The sequence below is a fragment of the Marmota flaviventris genome, chromosome 15 (genome assembly GCF_047511675.1).
Source record: "Marmota flaviventris isolate mMarFla1 chromosome 15, mMarFla1.hap1, whole genome shotgun sequence".
NCBI lineage: Eukaryota > Metazoa > Chordata > Mammalia > Rodentia > Sciuridae > Marmota > Marmota flaviventris.
The window spans coordinates 35,805,607-35,821,843 of NC_092512.1; positions in this window are offsets into that span (position 1 = coordinate 35,805,607).

A 16,237-nucleotide genomic window follows, 5' to 3' on the forward strand; every position below is an offset into this window, starting at 1 on the left:
TAGAGATGGGAATCAAAGCAGGTCATCAGTCTCCCACATTTATGTTTGTAAGCACAGGCCAAACCTCTAAGCCATTCTCAGGAAGCTTTTTAAAACTTCCCTTGTACTTTTATAGTATTGGATGCCACCTGAAATAAGCATTCCTCCGGCACTTGTTCAGTTTTTATAGGGATATTGATATGGTATGTGGATTTGGAGATATTCTTCCTTAAGCCTATCAGTTGCTAATAGACATGAAAACCCAGAAGAGTCTATTGTTTCTAGGTAGATGTCAGCTGAAATGGATTTTTTTATATAATCTCTAGTTTAAGGGCTGTTAATCTGTCAAAAGAGGATAGAGAAAAAAATTCACTGAAAAATTAGTCTTAAGACAAATTTATCCCTTTGCTTGGCAAATGTCATCTTATCCTGTTAACAACCCATAATGGAAAAAAATGAGTAAAAATAAATTACATTTTCAACAATTTGAAGTGTGGACACATATGTGTCTGGGGGCAGATGACTTTGACTCACATCTTAGCATTTTTACTTCCAAGCTGTTTCAGGGAAGTTTGTAGCATGAGTGCCTCAGTTTCCCTATCTGAAAAAAGTAGGCATAAATATCTAACACTGACTACACGGAGAGATTGCAAGTGTTCATTTATGTAATCCACATTTTACAAAGGAGGAAATGCAGACTGGAGGCTAGGTACAAAGGTTGCCATATCTTAGGCCAGGCCTGTTGTCCCCAGCCCCTGCCTTTGACCATTCCTCATCTCTCCTGACTGGCTGTCAGACACTAGCCCTGAATATTCTCATCAATGATCATAATGACTAACAGGTTTCGTGTGCCGTGAACTAGTGTAAACACTTCACTTGAATTAATTCATCTAATTCTTACTCTCACCCTAAGAAATAGGAATTATTGTTTTCATCTTCATCTTTCAAGGGAGGAAACAGAAGCACAGAGGTATTGAGAAACTTACCTAAGACCACACTGTAAGGTAGGGGCAAAGTCTGACCAAGGGTACTCAACTGATGCACTGCGCTGCTGCTTTGATATAATCACGTGGATTATATAAGGGAGGGAGCAGGCTCACCAATCTCCTGGCCCATCAGAGCAGCAAGGCTGGGAGGCTGGGGTTTTTCCTTACCTTACCTCCCTGTCTGTATATAAAGCTCCCTTCTCTCTCTCTCTTTTTTTTTTTTTTTTTTTGTTGGGGGGGATTTATGGCTCTTCTAGCCTTTAAAACTTGGTGGTTATATGGGGCAATTTAGAGAGGCTTTGGAAAGCCTTGTGTACAGCAAACATCTGATCTACAGGAGACATGCTGGGAGCCTTCAGCAAAGGCTGAACTGCCCAGGGCCTGAGCAGTATCTCCTGGGTGCAGGGGAGTAGCTCACAGGATTCAGCTTAGCTGCCATCCACCTCATCTCTGCAGAGCAGCCTGGCACCAGTGCCACACATGGCAACTGTCCTTCTCACTTCCTTCCTCCACACCCTCCACTCGAGTCTCTTGTCTTCGGTCCCTCATCCTCATCCAGGGTCAAACCCCAGACTGTCCTCTGCGCCCCCATCCTCCAGGGCACTATTCTTGTATTTGTGGCGGCAATAGCAGTGGTGGCGGCGGGCAGTGGAGAAGTCTCGCTCTTGTCTCTTCTCTTTCCAGTTTATTGTTGTGATTTTTAAAACTCTACACAGTACATCTGTCAAGTCATCCCTTTGGATTCTTGCTATGGACTGAATTGTATCTTCCTCTCGCCCCAGTTTCATATGTTGAAGTCTGTCGTGTGTCAAAAGCATAATCCTCACAGCAATGGTGTTAAAGTAGTGAGGACTCCGAGGGTGTTTAGGCCACCAGATCTCTGCCCTCCTGGGTGAATTAATGCTGGTCATAGGAGGGTTTGAGGCTGCGTGTTTGAGCTTTTGCTCTCTCTTGCGTGTGCCCCTCCTCCTTACATCATGGTATGATGCAGCAAGAAGGCCCTTGCCACTTGCAGTGCCTGGGCCTTGGACTTCCCAATGTCCAGCACTAAGAAAGAAACCTCTGTTCCTTATAAATTACTCAACCTGCAGTATGCTGTTATAACCACCCCAAATAGACTAAGACAAAGACCCGACCCCTAAAGTGATGGCATTCAGGTCTTTGGAGCTGAAGTCTTTGGGAGGTGGGATTAGATGAGGTTATAAGAGTGGCAATACCATGATGGGAGCAGATCCCTGGTAAGAAGAGGTCAGAGCTAGCGCATGCGTATTGGTACTCTCACTCTCACTCTCTCCCCCATGGAGAGAGGACATGGAGAGAGAGCAGGCATCTGTACCCCTAGGGGAGAGTCTTGTCAAAATCTTGATCTCAGACTTTCCAGCCACCAGATCTGTGAAAAAATAAAGTTCTGTTGTTTGAGTCACCAGTCAATTGCATTTTGTTTTAGACTAAGATAATTCTCCTATTTTGTATGTTTAAAAACCCTGGGCTTTCTGAGGCAATAAGGTTACCTCTAGGTGTCCAGCTTAGGGAGGAGTCTACCCAGAGAGCTGGGGGATGGGGTAGGAAGGAAAGAAAGCAAAGAACATTGTTTCAAGGCAGGTATGGGCTGAATCTCCACTGTGTTCCAGGCACTGCAATAAGCTTCGCCCTGGGGTAACCAGGCCTCTGGTCCCACAAATACCTGTGGAAGCTAGTTCTGGGTACTGTTGGCCAACTTGCCCTCCAGGCAGCCCTCAAACCTCGTTTCTCAAACCTACCTGCAAAGACGGGGAAGCGCAACCACTGCCCCCACCTCAGCACCAACAACTGGGAATATGCATGTAGCCCACAGCAGATGGGGTGCCCTTCACGGAACTTTCTACACTCAGGCCTGGACCCTGCGTGGACAAGACCCTGCCAGGCCTATAGGCTATAAATAGCAGATAGCAGGATTCCACCTGCATCTCAAATCTTCTCCCTACCCATTTTCATGTCCATCTGGACCCTGGCCAGTACTATCAGAGAGAGAGAACTGGTCTGAATTTTATTTCCTCTGGGAAGATGGGAATAAACAGAAAAGTGACCCAAACTTGGGTAGTAGAAGTGGGAAGAGAAAGGGAGATAACCTATATTTCTGAAGCCTCCAAAAGGACTAATTACGTTATCCAAATACCAGAAGGAACCACCCAAACACCCCTGTGCAAACAGGCTGGGAAAAACCAAGCAAGTTGCCCACAGCACCTATCCAAGGACCAGAGGAGGGCAGGGGGGACACTCTTGGACCACCCCAAGTGCACATTCCTGCCCTATAGCATTCTGTATTCAAGAAAAAGGAAGCAAAGGACCTGTCTGGTTCCCAAGCTGACACATCTGCTTATGGACCACTAGCATCCCTGCCTTGTCTGCCAGATACCCAGGCACTAAGACCACCCTCTCCTCCCTGGCCACCTTCCCCCCAACTCTTGGAGTTCCTCATGTATGCCTGGGACTCAACCTGGCATTTGTTTGGCTATTTAAGTTTCCCAGGTGATTCTAACACATAGCCAACACTGAGCTCTCCTGCCCATAGGGGTCCACGTTCCCTTTATCTGTGAAATGGGGTCAGCGATGCTTCCCAAAAGGGTACCTATGAAAGGCTTAGGAAGAGGGGCCTGGAGAGAGGGAAGAGATGGCCCATGGCCATATACCAGCCACCAGCTAGGGACTGGCTCACTCTGCAGGGATGACACACAGGCCAGAGGATGGTGCCTTACCTCAGCTCATGTCTGGCCTGCTCCTGGCTGCTCAGAGACACTATGGGCCCCCTCACTCCATGAGACTGAGGCTGGTGCTCTGAGGTCCCCAACAGCTGTTTGCTAAATAAATGAATGGGTGATATCCTATGATCTTCACAACAAAAAGATTATCATCTCCCCTGATCCCAAAGAAAGAGTTGGAATTTGGAATCTGCAGGGGCCCAGAGAAGGAATTTAACTTCTCAAAGCCTGTGTTTCTCAATTTGTAAAACTGAATTTTTCAACAGTTCCTATGTTGTAGAGCAATTCTGAAGAGCAGCTGAGACAAATCATGGAGGAAACATTTCAAGAAATGATTATCTGATGAGGGAATGGAGATTCAGAGAGGTTAAGTGATTTGCTTACAGTAACACAACGAGTAAATAGAACCATTTACTAAGCCAGAACTTAAATTCAGTACCAGAGAACTTCCAATCTTTCTGATTCCCTAAAACAAGCATATGTCCTCGTTCTAAACAACAACAACAATCAAACAAAACAAAATTCAAATAAATGCCTGGTTGTAGAGGAGGGGATGCAGACATCTGGAGAACAGACCTTGGGGCTTTGTCAGTTCCCTTGGGCCCACCTTATGGGTCCTCTGTTGAGCTGACTTTGCAGGAGGGGAGAGCTAGGTCTTTGGTAAACATTTTTGATAAAGGCAAGCTTGAGAAAAAAATTCAGAGACATTTTTTTTTTTCCATGACAGAAATCTGACCTCTGAAGATGCAGAGCTAGGAGGGTTGCCTTTATCATTTCTAGAGGGCCTTGAGACCTGCAGGGAGGGGGTGTCTTTCTGCTGATCAGAGAACTGTGCCTGGCTTCCCAGCTCACAGCCTGGGGACATGCTGCAGAGGAATTAGGAGGTTCACAGAGCCAAGCTCTGGGCCCAGGGGCCACTAGCCTGCTGCTGGCTCCTCCGTGTGCAGGCTGCTGCCCCAGAGGGACATAAGAGAAGAAACCTGGCACCACGGATGACTTGTCTTGTTACCTGTGATCAACGTAGGATTCCATTAGGATTTTAAACCTTCCAGGAAGAATTGTATAGGTGAGGCTGGGAGAGGGGAGCTCACTGGCCACTTCTCAGGGTCTCTTCACCCACACATACCCCGACCATTCTCCTAGTACATGGCAATGCACCTCCAACCCCGGAATCCAGGTTTTCCTCCTCCCCTGGGCACCCTGGTGCACTCTGGAACAAGCTGAGCAGGGCTGCCCAGCAGGCAGGCTGGCATTACCTAATTGCTGGCCAGCTTCTTTTGTCACTTCATTTTTCCAAGCTGCCTAGCTCTGAAAGTCTCCTTCTCAGACAGACAAATGAGACTCCAGCCTTGTTCTGCCCAAGCTCTGCAAAAAGCAGAGATCACAGGCTGTCGCCTTGATAGAGCAGCCGCCAGGAGCCAAGGCACAAAGCGCCGGGGGCAGCGGATGTGTCTTTAGCAGGTAACAAAGCCCAAGCCAGTGCCCTACTTAGGGCTGTGGTTTTTCTTATTGGGTTCTGCTTTCTGCTGTGAGGTGCCTGGGGTCAGCATTACCGGTACTAGGACTTGATCTTCATCAGTCAGTCAGCCTCCTGGGAAGATGAGCCCTTGTTAGAGGCAGCCCCTGGCATCTGAAAAGCCTCTCCTGCCTCAACCAGGCAGATGTTTCTTGGATCAGGAAAAAACCTAATCAGAGGAATGCATACCACTACCTGGCCTCAAAGAGGCCTTCACACCTGGGGTTGAAGCCAATTTCCCAGTACAAAAGCAAACAGCAGCATTTGGCACCTCTGGGCTCCCAGCCCTGTGTTGTGGCATCTGCTTTTGAAAGCCAACACCTTGGAGAGGCCAAAATAGATCTGGCTGGTCAGTGAGATGGACAGAATAGCTTTGACCTTCTCACGGGCCTGCAAGCATCTCAAGGGTAGAAACCAGGCCCCACTGGACTTGGTATCTCCTGGCACATGGTGGCCCTTACTGTGCCAAGCAAAGTTCTGGATGTTTTAAGAAATGTCTCCACTTTGCCCTCACTCCACCTCCAAGGGTGTTATGCCCATTTTTCAGATGAGGAAACTGACTCACAGAAAGATTAGGTCCATAAAGCTCTTAAGTGGGGACATCAGAATTTGGATTCACGCAGTCAGGCTCTGGAATCCAGTTTCTTACCATTGCACTATAGTGAATAAATAAATAATGGGTGAAGGAATGAATGAAGTGAGCGAATGAATGAAGCAGTTAATAGTTTTGTGGCAGCCATGACATGAAAGCCCTCTGTTCAAAATTATTTCCACCATTATCAGTTTTCTAGGCACTGAATGTGCTATTGAAGTACATCCTTTGGGTTTTTAATATATCACTGTCTTTGAAAAATGTCCCTAAGAAATTGGAGTGAGGGCAATAATTGACCCTGTCCTGCAGCCTACTGGAATTTCTAGGTGAGGCCTAGGCTCCTGGAAGAGCTGGTACCAGTATATGAGAGGAGAGAAACAAGAAGTCACATGTTCTGCGAGGGGACAGGAGTGCAGGTATGGACATTTCTGAGCTGGGTTCAAGATACTTGCATCTCTTACTGGCTTTGGGGCCTGGGGCGAGTCCCTTATCTGGCAACAGGTTGCAGATACCTGCCTGATGGCATAGGATGAAATGAACATGGCAGGTTATGTGTCTGACTGAGGCAATGGCCAACCAGTAGTGGCTGTCGTTGTTATGACACAAATTAGAACCACAAATGAGTCAGTGATGATTGCTACTCTGATCTGCCCTGGTGACCGTTTCTGGTCTCCTAGACACTCTGCTCATAATCCCCCAAGGTTAGCCCCACCCTTCTCCCAGGGTCTCCTGGTGGTCCCCATCTCTCCTTTCTGCCATTGTGACACTGGGTGGGATTTGGTTTCCAGCACTGGCCTGGGCTTCTACCATTTCTCATGAGGGCTGTCAAGTCAGACATGGAGGGTACCTATGGTCAACCCATTCCCTCATCTTTTTCTACATCTAATTCTTTGCCAACCTGGATCTTGGGCTTCTCTTTGCTTCTCCGCCCCTTTTTCTCACTCTTTTCTCTCTCTCCTTCCATGGTCCTGGTTGGCATTAGTGGCTGTAATTGGATTTTGCAGCATGTGGCAATGAAGACATTCTCTCCCCTGTAAGCCTTGTTGAAAGGTCATATGACAGATTCAAGAACAGGATAGACAGAAAGAGGCCTGGCCAGGGTGAGGATGTGACAGCAGGACAATTCCTTAGCAGAGGCAACTTGATGTCACAGAGGATCTGTGGGCTTGCTGTGTGTCCTGGGGTACTTCTGCTTGCCCATCTGTTACACCAGGACAGAAATCCTCCATCCTGAGCTCACATGAGTGAAGAAGGATATTGGAGGTGACAGACACCTAATAATAATAACTGGCATTTGTCAGGGCGGGAGGGGGCAGGTTGGTAAGTCAAGTTTACAAAGCCCCTCTAACAAATTCTGTCACTGAACCTCACACCCATCCCATGAGGTAGACAGAGAAGACAGCATGGTTAGCTTCATTTTACAAATGATCAAACTGAGGCCTTGAGAGTGTCAATGACTTGTCCATTACCCAGGCCTCAGGGCTGATCACCTGGGCCACTTACCATTTATCTCAGCAAATTCTCATTGTGCAAACTCAGTGGACCCACCCATCAGTCCCATTGCAAGAGTCTCCTTGCCTGCTCTGCAGGCTGAGCATTCTACAGAAAGTCACACAGCTTACTTTCCTTCCTCAACAGGGCCTCTTCCTGTCTCAGGGCCTTTGCATGTTCTGTTCCCCCTTCTCCACTTCCTTTCACCTAGTCAATGCCTAGCTTGTCTTTGCGTAATAGGTCATAGTTCACTTTCTCAGGAAGTAACATTTGACCTTTTCTGGTGCTACCTCCAGAGATGTTCCTCCTGCTTCTATCTTTCTAGAATCCAGGGGAGTGGAAGAGCCATCCTGGCAGCACCCAACTCTTAGGATCTGTCTGCTCATCAGAGAAAGACAGCAAGAGACTTCTGGGGAAGAAGTGAGGCCTTGCCAAGGAATTAGGCCTGGGCTCCGAGTGCTCCTGTTGCTCCAGGGCTTCCTCTTTCCTGCCTGTGCCTGGAAGTGCAGTGCACCCCAGGCTGCTATTCTCTCTTAGAGTCCAGGTTTCTTGGCCCTGTCCCTGCTTTTGCAGTAGCATTGGGAGAAAGAGAGCTAGAAGCATCAGTTGAAAGACACAGGATGTTTTTAGCCCATCAGTGGGGAGGCAGCACTCCACCCTTCTCTAGACAGGAAACGGAGACATGTCTTTTTTAGGCCCAATGACTACACAGGCAGGTGTCCATGAGTGAATGGGCAGCATGTCACATAAGTCTGAGATTTGCACCATGCAGATGGGAACTGGTGCCTGAGCCCCAGAGACAGGGCACAGTTTGTCACTCAGCTCAAGAAGGGCCATGGAATTTTCATGAAGGCAGGAGCCAGTGTTAAATGGGAGAGCCCCCGAAAATGCCTGGGAAACTGTATTAAGGGGATAATTCTATCACCACCAGGACAAAAATAGCCTGTCTCAGAGGATTTTCTTGAGACTTCTGAGTAGACCGTGAAGAAAGGGAACCATCTAGAGTGATGCTATGCATGTGGTAATTTGCAGAACCTTCTAGACAAGTGCCTGGAAAAACTCCAAAGCTTTCTCTACTTGGAAGGTAAAACAGGGAGTAAGAACATTTTTCTCCAACTGATAATCACAATAACTATTAATTGCCATTAATGGTAATTACATGTCAAGTATTGTGCTCACCATCTTTACATTCCTGTAATAGTTCATTTTATGTTTAACGTTTGACATTTGGTGGAATATTATTCTAGGTGTGTTGGTAAGGATGTTTCTGGAAGAGATTGACATTCAAATCGGTAGATGGACCACAGGAAATTGTGCTCCCTGAGGGGGAGGGATCTCATCTATCAACCGGAGTCTCACACAGACCAAAAGCCTTACCCTTCTCCAAGAAGACCGTGCTTCGAGAAAACAGAAACTCTTTCTGCTTCACTACTTTGAGCTGCGACATCATCATTTCTAGCCTTTGGACCAGAACTTCAACATCCATACTCTCCTGGGTCTTGGGCCTTCAGACTGGGACTGGAATTACCCCTTCAGCAGTCCTGGGTCTCCAGCCTGCCAGCCACATGGGTCTTACCAGCTTCCATGATAACATGAGACAATTCCTTATACCTTTCTGTCTATGTGTCTGTCGATCTGTTTGTCTGTTATCGATCTTTCTATCTATCCATTCTACCTGCCTAATGGTTCTGCTTCTCTAATATAATGCCTGACTTCATTTAGTCAGGCATTATATTATGATGCTATAAGAGAGGAAATGCCCTTATCCTTTCCATTTTGTAAATTTGGAAACTGAGGTTCAGGAATGTGAGATAGCCTGCCTGAGGTCACATACAGCTTGGAGTGGCAAAGCCAGGAGCAACCAGAGTTCCCCTGAGCATGCAAGCCTCTCATGTGCAGAGTGCTTTGTCCAAAGAGTACTTTAGTTAATTTGGCAGTCATATTTGGCCAGAGCATCCCAACCTGGCTATCCATAATGATCCTGAAGGGATCTTTATAAAAAGACCTACAACTCAGCCTCCTCCCAGACCAAGGGAGTGAGAATACTGTTGGAAGCTGAGTCTGGGCATGAACATTTTCTAAAAATGTCTTAGGTGGTTCCAAGCCAGCTACCTGTCAGGGACTTGTCCGTGTTGATCTTCTCCCTCCCCCTCCACTCCAGGCCCCCAATGCCAAACAAAGTCCAAGAGGGCTGAGTTTGCCCCACCTTGGCATAGCTCAGCTTTCTGCAGATGCACGGTGTCCCCACTGGACACTGTGGTTAATATACTATACCCACAGGCAGGTAAACTAGCACAACCTTTGCACTGAGAAAAAAAGGATGGGAACCTTCTTTTTTTCTTTTTTTAATTGGGTCAAGAGAAAAACAGAATTATAAAAAAAAAGAAAATGCAAGTCATGGTAAGAACTCTCGTCAGGTTTAAGGATGCTGCCTTGCTCTGCTCTCCTGCATGTGAGGGCCACTGGTCCCATCAGGGAGCTGGGATAACAGTGACAGAGCAAAGGCCATGAAACCTGAGGACCTTTCAGTGTGCCAGGCACTGTGCTGGCCATGTTTGTACATCATTTCAGCCTGGCCACCTGTAAGGGAGGTGTTACATATGAAGAGGCTGACTTAATGATGGGAAATGTTACATTAAGATGTGTGAGGTGAGACTGGACATCAGCTTTGCCAGGTCACAGCCATGGACAACCTCAGAACCAGTGTGCTTGGCTGCCTCCTGGATGGTCTTGTCTCTTCTTACAAGATGGACTCAGATGACCTGAGACCCATGGGTCTGGAGATCAATCCTGGCCACACTCAGAGCTTCCCCTCCAACAGCCCACCTCTGCTACTGCTCTGCTCTGTGGTTTGGAGAATCAGGAGAGGATATTCCACCTGCTGAGCCTTCATGTGGGGGATGTAGCTGCTAACCCTCCACAGCCTGGGAGGAGGACATGTGAATCCTCTGAAAGTCCATCAGGCACTGGAGCTCAGCCTCTCCTCCCAGACCCCCTTTAGGAAGGACTCCTGGTCCTGCCTGCATTGCTGAGCTGCTCATTTCCACCCCCACATGCAGATGTAACCCAGCAGGGTGGGAGAGGGAGGCCTCTGTGGGGGTTCAGGGACCCACTTCCAGTGTCATGCATTTCCTCTTTCATTCAGTTTGCAGGCTTCAGCCTTTGGGCTGAGTGGGTGGGGGCTGAGCTGTCACAATACTGATCTCAAGCCAGTGGGACTCTGGGTGCAGAGGGGAAACACACAGCTAACAAGGTGTCACACAGCGGAATGACTGCAGCATGAGAAGCATTTCCAGCACACAGCCTTAGCCCACCAGAAGGCTGGACAACGTTGTAGAGGCGGGGCAGGAGGGAGAGGCAGTAACCAGGCAGAGGACTCCAGGAAGATCCTATTGAACAGAATGAGGCCTCTGAGCACACAGGACATATTTCACTCCCCTCTGGAGCTTGATCTAGCTGTGCCCATCATCCCCAGACTCCCCTCCTAGGGATGCAAATAGCACATCTTCCTGTATCTCACCGTGGCTCTCTTGATTTTCAAATCAGTCTGTCTTGTTTGTTCACCAAGAAGGTTTTTTCGGTTTGTTTTTGCTGTTGTTTGGGGTGGGCAGTATTTGGCCAGGGCTTCTTTTTTTTTTTTTTTTTTTTTTTTTTTTTAAGAGAGAGAGACAATTTTTAGTATTTATTTTTCAGTTATCGGTGGACACAATATCTTTATTTGTATGTGGTGCTAAGGATCGAACCCAGCGCCCCGCGCATGCCGCTTGAGCCACATCCCCAGCCCATTTTTTTTAATTTGTTCTAATTAGTTATACATAATAGTAGATGCATTTTGACACATTGTACACAAATGGAGCACAGCTTCTCCTTCTTCTGGCTGAACATGGTGCACAGTCACACCAGCAGTGTAATCATACATGTATATAGGGTAATAATGTCTGTCTCATTCTACCGTCCTTCCCATCCCCACAGCCCCTCCTCTCCCCTCATTCCCCTTTACACAATCCAAAGAATCCAAAGTACCTTCATTCAGGGCCCCTTTCTTTAACTGGATTTTTAAGTCCTTGAAGGTAGGTACTATTTCTGGTACTATCTTGGCCCCCACTCCACCCACCGGGGCTGTGAGTGCTGAGCATTGTGGAATCCTAACAGAGGTAGGAGGGAAGGATGATTGACCCGAGGGTTGGGACCTCTGAATTGGACAGCTGGTTCCTATCAAAGGGTGGGAACACAAATGAGGACAGAATTAGAGGGAGGGAACCAAGTTGCTGCAATTGATACTTTTCATCAGAGAAAGAGTAAATTAGACATGGGCAGGATGGAAAAAGTGGACAGCCTTTGCATTTGTTCCCATCTGATTTTTCACAAAGAAATTGATGACCAAAGTATACTCAAATATAACCATAAAATGAATTTCAGAGTCAAATATTGGGTTGAGGATTAAATGCTCTTTGAGGTTATTAAAACGACTGCTCCGTTCTATAATAAAGAAGTGGGAGGAATCGGACAGTGCACTCTGTTCAAAGAGCAAACAGCCCAGGGAGGGAGTACTTTCCCTTCCTAGGTTCTAGTTTTCTAGTTTTGTGAGGAAAAAAATGCTAGTAGGATAACATTGAAATTGCCTTTTAAGCAGGGTGCTTTGGTGCATGCCTATAACCCCAGTGACTTGAGGGGCCAAGGCAGGAGGATTGCAAGTTCAAGGCCAGCCTCAGAAACTTAGTGAGACCTTGTCTCAAAATAAAGACAAAATAAAAGGGCTGGGGATTCGGCTCAGTGGTTAAGTGCCCCTGGGTTCAATCCCTAATACCAAACCAAACCAAACCAACCAAAAAAAGAAAAAAGAAATTGCCTTTTAATATGAATTTTAATCAGGGTAATAAATGTTTAAAGGTCAAAAGGTTTATAATGAAAAACAGAGATTCCTTACCCCACCCTGTTGTAGCCTGGAATCCTACTTCTCAGAGGGAAACACTTTTAACTCAGACATTTTTCTGGAATTTTTCTTCATAGTTTTAAGGTATATATATATAATATATATTATATTTTTATATTATATAATATATATTATATAATATGTATATAATATTTTTATATTATATAATATATATAATATTTATATATTATATTATATATTATATAATATATATAAAATTCTCTTAATTTCAGACATGTATTAACTTCCAATCACGGAAGAGGTCGCTTTACGTTACATACAAACGTAGTGGCATACTCACTCAAACCTTCTCTGTTATTTCACCATTTTGAGATAAATTAATACTCCATTTATGTTAATATACTTCTGCAAATGTCATTAAGTATTGCTCACAGCTAAGCCCCAGGGTTTACTACAGTTACATTTCCTTCCTTTGTACAACATTTGTTTTTCCTGGAGGTAAGAATGATCTCATTTGTCATATTTGCTCAGATTTTTAGGTGTCATTTACTAACTCCTCTGACCTCTTCTACCAAGCTTCTTAATGCGGCAAACACAGGAAGCTGCTATCAGATCTCTGACCTCGCCCTTGTTATTGCTTGAACCCGGATGGAGGGTGTCCTCCATCCTGTGGCTCCATCTGAACTGACAGCCCTCTCCTGTGACTGCACCACGTGGCCCTGGACTTCCCTTCACCTTTCTCCAGTGTTGAACTACCTGTTTCCTGGGCCATTTTTGTTATTGCTATTGGTGGTGGTGGTGGAAGTTTACTCCCTTGTTTTGTTGGCACATTTTAGTAGCTTCTTGAGAAAGTTCCATGGAAAGTGAGTTTATTGAGATATTTGAAAAAATGTTTATCCTTACATTTAACCAGAAGTGTGGAAGTCATTTTTCCTTCAGAATTTTGCAAGCATTGCAATATTGTCTTCTAGTATGCAATGGTGTTAAGAATTCTAAATACTGTTCAGATTCCTGATCTTTTCTTCTTCTTCTTCTTCTTCTTCTTCTTCTTCTTCTTCTTCTTCTTCTTCTTCTTCTTCTTCTTCTTCTTCTTCTTCTTCCTTCTTCTTCTTCTTCTTCTTCTTCTTCTTCTTCTTCTTCTTCTTCTTCTTCTTCTTCTTCTTCTGATTTTGTGACCATTTATTTATCCCTGGTCTTTTGCTTTTTTTTTTTTTAACATTGTTTTATCTATTTTTTAGCTAATACTCTGGACATTTGCTATAAATATTCTTAATTTTTTTCTTTTACTCTCTATTTTTGTCCTTCTTTCTTTATGGAACTCCTATTAGTTTAAAATTGTACTTCTTGGATTTGTTCTCTGATTTTATCTTTTCTCTTCCAGCGCTCATATTTTTGTCTTATTCTATTTCCTGGAAGATTTCTTCAACGTTATCATTCAGCTCTTTTATTGAAATATAGTATTCTCTCCATAGCTGCAATTTTGCTTTCCATAGTTTTGATGACTTGTGGTCAAACGTGGTCTGAAATGTTAAATGGAAAATTCCAGATATAAATAACTCATAAGTTTTAAGTTGTACACTATTCTAAGCAGTGTGATGAAATCTCATGCTATCGCATTCTGTCCTGCCCTAGGTGTGAATAATCCCCTAGTCCAGTGTATCCATGCTGTATATCATACCTGCCCTTTACTCATATAGTAGCTCTTTCAGTTATTAGATGGACTATCAGGATATCACAGTAACCCTTAGATGGACTGTCAGAACAGCAGGAACCCTTACTAGTAGCTTAATGTTATATCACAATACTCATTTACTTCATTCACCTCTCTTTATCTCATCATAGAGGCATTTTTATCATCTTACATCACACAAGAAGTGGGAATACAGTAAAATATTTTGATAGAGAAAGCATATTCATATAACTTTTTATAGCATATTGTTGTAATTGTTCTATTACAGTGTTAGTTTTATAAAATCTCTTTCTATGTCTAATTTATAAATTAAACTTTATCATACATACATATGCATAGGAAAAATATATATAAATTATATAAGGTTTGGAACTATCTGCAGTTTCAGGCATCCATGGAGGACCTTGGATTGTATCCCCTATGGATAAGGGGAGAGATTATTAATTTCTGTTATGAACTTCTTAAATTCTACAAGTGTTTTCTGAATGCTCTTCCCGCCCCTCCCCCACCCTGTTCTTGTTTCTTGGAGCCAATATCTTCTAATTCTTCAAAGATATTGGTTTCAAGTTATTTGAAGTTTTCTTCTGCTTTCTGAAGTTTTCTTTTTGCTTAGGTAGGTCCCTGGCATTTGTGTTAGAGGCTTTTCCCAAACATCCAGAAATATCTGACTGCCTCTTCCATATTTATTAAGGATGCCCTTAAAGCTGTCCGAATGTTCTGGGGATGTATTTATTATGATCCTTATTAGTTTGAGCCCTGAAATCAACCAGTCCTGCGTTCTAGTTCCATTTATTCTTTAGCTCTCTGACCTTGGACAAGTGACCTGGTTCCCTTATATGTTAACATGGAAGTGGAGCACACAGGATCAACCAGGACTGGGACCAAGGGAGGGACCAGCACCTCTTGTGTGCTGATGCTGCATTTGCATGGCCATGAGGTGCCTAGCTCCTAAATATGTGTCCTGTGTGGCTCCCAAGCCCAAGCCCCTAACCTCACTTAGTAGCTGTGAGTGTTCAGCAGGATAATGTCTCATAGGCGTATGGCACTAAACTTGCACGTGGTTGGACAGGAGCTACGGACAGGATATGTGGCATCACACTCACTAATGTGAAACATTTACTACTGTCCCCAGGACATTTGGTGCTCTGACATGAAGTAAAAGGGTTGGAAAAGAAAGGGAAAACAGGGGAAGGGTGGGGGGGGGAGTAGCAAGAAAGATTTATGATGATAAAAGTAGGGGAAAAGAAAAGAGAAAGAGAGAGAGAGAGAATAGTCGAAACCTAAGAAAAGTGACCCTGGGAGACAGGAAAGAGGCTGGAGTTGCAGCTTCGAAGACTATTGGTGAAGAGAAATACCTTAGTTAGAACACAGGAGTTGTTAAGAAGAGACTGGAATCCCTTTCTTTTAGGAAACTCAGAAGTACTTGACTCTTTCAGTTCTGCCTGAGGGAAGGAAAGCAACCTAGAGTCTGAAAGGAAAAGACCTTTTATCATTTTTGTCCCCTGGATTTTAATCCACGCCAGTTGCCAGTCACTTCACTGCTCCATATTTGAACCGATCTTTAGTGTTCTGGCTTGTGTTTCAAGGTGATTGGAATTAGGAGCTGGCAATTTATAGGCCTGAGAGGCAAAGAAACACTGGAGACTCCTTCCATTCTTAAGATGATGGGAAATGAAATCATTATGAAGAAGAAAAGAAAGAAAATCCCCCAAACACAATAAAATAGAAAGCTAGGAGGAATTGAGAAAAAATACAAAAGGGCCCAGAGAAATTGTTTCCTTCTTCTAACTCATTACCTTTCCTGGTTTAAGAGCTCTGTGCTGCTGGGCTTGGTTTAATTTATGAGCAGAAAGCAATGTTCAATAAGCTTTTAGGGTTACTTTGGTCCTCTTCTCCCTTTTGGGCCCAAGCGCTGTGGCCTGGCCTTCCTAGACAGAGCCACAGAACGGAGGCTACGAAGAGCCAAAGCCAGCCAGGCTGAGACAGGAATAGAGAGAGGAATTCACCCTCTGCCTCCCAGCCCAGGAGAATTTCCCCTACCAACATGGAGCCAACCTCTGTTCAACAAAGCACTTGACCTTCTAGGAATCCCATTATTTCTTAGCGTTCTGTCAGTATTTAGGGAAGTGATTGAAAAAAAAATCAAAGCTGTTCAAAAGTGCAATAAGGCATTACTGCAGGGAGTACGACCTGTCACTCAAACCGGGCCTGAGGGGATTCAGGCATCATGGAAGAAATAGGGCTATAGAACTTGTGTGCTTGGGAAGAGGTAGGCTCTCTGGAAGGGGGTGGACAGGAAGCAGGGCTTTCTGCAAGGCTAGGAGCAGTAGAATAAAATGATTATGTGACTT